The sequence below is a fragment of the Macaca nemestrina genome, chromosome 20 (genome assembly GCF_043159975.1).
Source record: "Macaca nemestrina isolate mMacNem1 chromosome 20, mMacNem.hap1, whole genome shotgun sequence".
NCBI lineage: Eukaryota > Metazoa > Chordata > Mammalia > Primates > Cercopithecidae > Macaca > Macaca nemestrina.
In genome coordinates, this window is record NC_092144.1 from 13,820,492 (window position 1) to 13,826,704 (window position 6,213).

Below are 6,213 nucleotides of genomic sequence, written 5' to 3' on the forward strand. Positions count from 1 at the left end.
TGTACCAACGGAGGGCTGAGGAGGGGGGGGAGCTGCAGCTGGGCCCTGGCCAATCGCGAAGGAGGAAGGAGCCGAGCGGCCAATGGAAAGGAAGCTGGGGCCCCTGAACCACGTGCTGTCGGCTGAGTGCCCGTCTGGGGTGCCCTGGGTGGTGAGGGGCGGGGGAGTCAGGTGACCTAGGCCAGGTTTCGTGGAAAGGATTCGAACTTCCGACGTCCAGGAAAGCGGACCGTTTAGGAGGCCTGGGTGGGGGTCAATGGCAGCCCCCAACCCAGTTCCCCGCCCGGCCTCTTCTGCCCCAGCCCGGCCATCCTCGGAGCGGATAAAAAGATGCATTCATTCTCTGGGTGCGGGCGGGGGACCGACATGAATAGGGAGGGTCCCGAGTGTCCCTGCTTCCTGGGCTGTACAATGGACATTCATTCACTCATCAAATATTTAATGTGCCCCCTGCTCCGTGCCAGGCTCTGTCCTACCTCTGCAGACGCGTCAGTGAATAAGCCTAATGTGCTCCTGGTAGAGGTAACAGAGCGTGCGAAAGCCGAACAGAGCGATACAGCACGCTTTAGGATAGTGCAATATCGTGGGAGCTAGTAAATCAGTGTGGAAAAGCAAGATGGAATGAAAGGCAAGGGTGAGATAGTTTATTTGCTTGTTGGTTTATTGGGCTCTTACTATGGGCTAGGTCACAGAGGGTGCCCAGCCAGCCTTTCATAGATCTGTCTCCTCCATCTGACTATGAGGGTGGAGGCCAAGTCTCTCTTGTCAACCCTTAACTCTCACCTCAGGCTGCCACACAGCAGATTCTCAGCAAACCTGTGTGGACAAATACAACAGGTAGTTTACAAGGAAGGGGGATTTATCAGGTGGGCACAGATCCAAGAAACAAGAGTCACAAATGCGCCTGGACCAGGCCAGGACACTCGGTTCCTGGGACAGGAGAGATTTCCTTGTTCTAGTTCAAACCCAGCCACTTGTACAGCAACTGGGGCTGAATGCCCGGTGTTCTGGGAACTGTAGTTCCTGGAAGCCTCTAAGTGCTGAGACCCTACTCAAGCTTCGTAGAAAGACTGGTTTTTTGCAGTTTCCAGGGTGAGATGTTGTGTGCATCTCAGCCCCACCAGGACCTGCAGAGGGGCAGACTGAAAGGGGAGATGGAACCTTGAGCTTTGCGGCTGAGGATTGCCTGGCCGGCCCCTCCCAGCTGGCAAACACCCAGATTGCTGTGGCAGGCCAGGCAACAGGCACAGCTATTGTCCCTCCCTTCCTGTTCTGCTGACCTCTGCCATCCCACTGAGCAATCAGTTGCCTGGGCTGGCCAGTGCCCTCTGTGTGACTGTGCTGCCTGCCCTGCTTGAGCCTGGCATCTGAGCTGCCCCCTGCTCACTTGGAGAGAACAGGATGCTGAGCCCAGGGGACAGCATGACTGAGGCTGCAGAGTCCTGAGCCAGACTCCATCTGGCTCCTGTTTCCTGATGAGGAAGTGCCCCGAGAAGGGGTGATGGGATTATGGGATCGCTCTAGACACAGAACAGCGCTGGGTACCTCCTTTTTTTTTTTTTTTTTTTTTGAGACAGTGTCTAGCTCTGTCAGCCAGGCTGGAGTGCAGTAGCAGGATCTCGGCTCACTGCAACCTCCGCCTCCTAGGCTCAAGCAATCCTCCCATCTTAGCCTACCGAGTAGCTGGGACCACAGGCATACACCACCACACCTGGCTAATTTTGTTGTTATTGTTGTTTGTTTGTTTTTTTGAGACAGAGCCTCACTCTGTCGCCCAGGCTGCAGTGCAGTGGTGCAGTCTGAGCTCACTGCAACCTCTGCTTCTCAGGTTCGAGCAATTCTCACGCCTCAGTTTTCTGAGTAGCTGGAATTACAGGCGTGCGCCATCATGCTTGGCTAGATTTTTTGTATTTTTAATAGAGACGGAGTTTTGCCATGTTGGCCAGTCTGGTCTTGAACTCCTGGCCTCGAGTGATCCACCTGCCTCATCCTCCTGAAATGCTGGGATTACAGGCATGAGCCACTGTGCACGGCCTGTTCCTTTGTTTATTTGTTTGTTTGTTTGTTTTTGAGACAGAGTTCCACTCTTGTTGCCCAGGCTGGAGTGCAGTGGCGCAATCTCGGCTCACTGCAACCTCCGCCTCCCAGGTTCAAGTGATTCTCCTGCCTCAGCCTCCTGATTAGCTGGGATTACAGGCGCCCGCCTCCATACCTGGCTAGTTTTGTATTTTTAGTAGAGACAGGGTTTCACCCTGTTGGCCAGGCTGGTCTCGAACTCCAGGCCTCAAGTGATCCACCTGCCTCATCCTCTCAAAATGCTGGGGTTACAGGTATGAGTCACTGCGCCAGGCCCGTTTGTTTGTTTTTTGATAGAGACAGGGTCTCACCATGTTGCACAGAGTTGGTCTCGAACTCCTGGGCTCAAGCCATCCTCCCTCTTTGGCCTCCCAAAAGTGCTGGGATTACAGGTGTGAGCCACTGTGCCCAGCCCTCCTTCCTGATTTTATAGCTCAAGAGGAATGCCTAAAAGCCGAGGCTGGGAAGTCCAACGGTGAGCAGCTCAGATGTGAGTGCTACCTCTATTCCTTTAAAAGAAAAAAGAGGCCGGGTGCAGTGGCCCACACCTGTAATCCCAACATTTTGGGAGGGCGAGGCGGGTGGATCACGAGGTCAGGAGTTCGAGGTCAGCCTGGCCTACGTGATGAAACCTCGTCTCTACTAAAAATACAAAAATTAGCCAGGCGTGATGGCGGACACCTGTAATCCCAGCTACTCAGGAGGCTGAGGCAGGAGAATCGCTTGAAACCAGAAGGCGGAGGTTGCAGCGAGTGGAGATCGCGCCACTGCACTCCAGCCTGGGCGAAAGAGCGAAACTCCGTCTCAAAAAAAAAACAAAAACAAACAAACAAAAAACAGAAAAAAAAATTCCAGGCCGGGCGCGGTGGCTCACGCCTGTAATCCCTGCACTTTGGGAGGCCGAGGCGGGCGGATCACGAGGTCAGGAGATCGAGACCATCCTGGCTAACACGGTGAAACCCCGTCTCTACTAAAATACAAAAAAAAAAAAAAAAATTAGCCGGGCGCGGTGGCGGGTGCCTGTAGTCCCAGCTACTCGGGAGGCTGAGGCAGGAGAATGGCACGAACCTGGGAGGCGGAGCTTGCAGTGAGCCGAGATGGTGCCACTGCACTCCAGCCTGGGCGACAGAGTGAAGACTCCGCCTCAAAAAAAAAAAAAAAAAAAAGAAAAAAAAAAGAAAAAAAAATTCCATCCTTGAATGCCAGCTAACACATGCAGAAGGGAAGGTTGAGTGAGTTAGAACATCATTGTTTTGCTGGGTGCAGTGGCTGCAGCCTCTAATCCCAGCGACTTGGAGGCTGAGGCTGAAAGGATCACTTGAGGGCAGGAGTTCGAGTCTAGCCTGGGCAACATAGCAAGACCTCCATCTCTACAAAAATGGTTGTGGTGGTGTGCGCCTGTAGTCCCAGCTACTCGGGAGGCTGAAGCAGGAGGATCACTTGAGGAGTCTAGGCTACGGTGAGTTATGAGTTACAGCTTCCTATGTGCCAGACATCATTCCAAGAACTTCCTATTTATTAAACCATTTAACTCTCCTGATCACACAGGTGCAGTTGTAGACATTGTATATTTATACTCCCACTCTGTCATGTGAAAATTTGTTTCATCCACGATCTCCTTCATTGGAGGGAAATTTTTTTTTTTTTTTTTTTTTTTTTGAGACGGAGTCTAGCTCTGTCGCCCAGGCTGGACAGGAGTGCAGTGGCCGGATCTCAGCTCACTGCAAGCTCTGCCTCTTGGGTTCACGCCATTCTCCTGCCTCAGCCTCCCGAGTAGCTGGGACTACAGGTGCCCACCACCATGTCTGGCTAATTTTTTTGTATTTTTAGTAGAGACAGGGTTTCACCGTGTTCGCCAGGATGGTCTCAATCTTCTGACCTTGTGATCTGCCTGCCTTGGCCTCCCAAAGTGCTGGGATTACAGGCGTGAGCCACCGTGCCCAGCCTCTTTTTTTTTTTTTTTTTGTCTGAGACATAGTCTCACTCTGTCACCCAGGCTGGAGTGCAGTGGCGCGATCTCGGCTCACTGCAACCTCTGCCTCCTGAGCTCAAGCAATTCTCCTGTGTCAGCCTCCTGAGTAGCTGGGATTACAGGCTGTGCCACCATGCCCAGCTAATATTTTTGTATTTTTAGTGAGACAGGGTTTCACCATATTGGCCAGGCTGGTCTTGAACTCCTGACCTCATGATCTGCCCACCTGGACCTCCCAAAGTGCTGGGATCACAGTCATGAGCCACCGTGCCCCATCCATTCTACGGTTTTACTTTTCCTGAGTCTTTATTCCATCCGTAGTTGACCTGAGGTTCTGGGGTAGAATCGTTTTTTCTCCATAACCTGTGCTGCTCACCAGCTCCGTGACCTTGTGTGAGGCCCATCCCCTTCTGTGCCTCAGTCTCCTCATCTGTAAAATGGAGATAATAATAATACATCCCAGCCAGGCGTGGTGGCTCACACCTGTAATTTTAGCACTTTGGGAGGCCGAGGCAGGTGGATCACTTGAGGCCCGGAGTTCAAGACCAGCCTGACCAACATGGAGAAACCCTGTCTCTACTAAAAATGCCAAAAATCAGCCAGGTGTGGTGGTGTGCACCTGTAATCCCAGCTACTCAGGAGGCACAAGAATCGCTTGAACCTGGGAGGTGGAGGTTGCAGTGAGCTGAGATCATGCCACTGCACTACAGCCTGGGTGACAAACTGAGACCTTGTCTCAAAAAAAGAAAAAGGCCAAGCATGGTGGCTCACACCTGTAATCCCAGCACTTTGGGAGACCGAGGTGAGTGGATCACCTGAGGTCAGGAGTTTGGGACCAGCCTGGCCAATGTGGCAAAATCTCTGTCTCTAGTAAAAATACAGGCCGGATATGGTGGCTCATGCCTTTAATCCCAACTCTTTGGGAGGCCGAGGCGGATCATGAGGTCAAGAGATCGAGACCATCCTGGCTAACATGGTGAAACCCCGTCTCTACTAAACATACAAAAAATTAGCCGGGCATGGTGGCAGGCGCCTGTAGTCCCAGCTACTTGGGAGACTGAGACAGGAGAATGGTGTGAACCCAGCAGGTAGAGCTTGCAGTGAGGCGAGATCATGCCACGGCACTCCAGCCTGGGCGACAGAGCGAGACTCCATCTTAAAAAATAAATAATTGCCGGGCGCGGTGGCTCACGCCTGTAATCCCAGCACTTTGGGAGGCCGAGGCGGGCGGATCACAAGGTCAGGAGATTGAGACCACGGTGAAACCCCGTCTCTACTAAAAATACAAAAAAAAAAACTAGCCGGGCGAGGTGGCGGGCGCCTGTAGTCCCAGCTACTCGGGAGGCTGAGGCAGGAGAATGGCGTGAACCCGGGAGGCGGAGCTTGCAGTGAGCCGAGATCGTGCCACTGCACTCCAGCCTGGGCTGGGCGACAGAGCGAGACTCCGTCTCAAAAAAAAAAAATAAATAAAATAAAATAAATAAATAAATAAATAATTAAATTAGCTGGGCACAGTGGCATGCACCTGTAATGCCAGCTATTCTGGAAGCTGAGGCAGGAGAATGGCTTGATTCTCGGGAGGCAGAGGTTGCAGTGAGCTTGATTCGGGAGGTGGAGGTTGCAGTGAGCTGAGAACATGCCACGGCACTCCAGCCTGGGACACAGAGCGGGACTTAGTTTCAAAAAAAAAATAATTAAAAAAAAAAATAGTACATACCTCCTTAGGTGGTTATGAGCATGTTAGGATTAAATGGGCTATTCCATGTCAAATGCCCCTGATGGTGGTAAGCACTTACTGCATACCAGCTGCTATTATTAAAATGTGCTGAGAGCACAACCACGGATAGATGCAATATGTCATAATGGACACATCATAGAAATTGAAGCCTGTATTGGACCCTTGCTGTGTGTCAGGCTCTGTGCTGGTTGCTTTTCATGTCTAATCTCACTGGATCATGTTGAGCTCCTGGGAATGGGACTGATATCACCCCCACTCTACAGAGGAAGAGACTGAGGCTCAGAGACGGGGAGACACGAGCTGAAGGATGCAGTGACTGATAGATGTGGAATCTTAGCTCCAACCCCAGGACATGAGACGTCCCTCTAGGGAGTGGGTTCTACTTTCTTCAACTTTGGGGACAGGGTGGACTGAGATGTAGGGGACA

The 6,213-nt window shown here is 52.0% G+C and overlaps 1 long non-coding RNA gene across 1 annotated transcript; it reads right to left on the reverse strand.

The window, feature by feature from the left end:
• Positions 1–693: 693 nt before the first annotated feature.
• On the reverse strand, positions 694–5,967 carry LOC139360338 (uncharacterized). The gene is made up of 3 exons (XR_011617659.1): positions 5,766–5,967; positions 4,275–4,478; positions 694–816 (listed from the first exon to the last, which is right to left on the reverse strand). It is a non-coding gene; the product is annotated as an uncharacterized lncRNA (long non-coding RNA).
• Between the last annotated feature and the right edge of the window lie 246 nt (positions 5,968–6,213).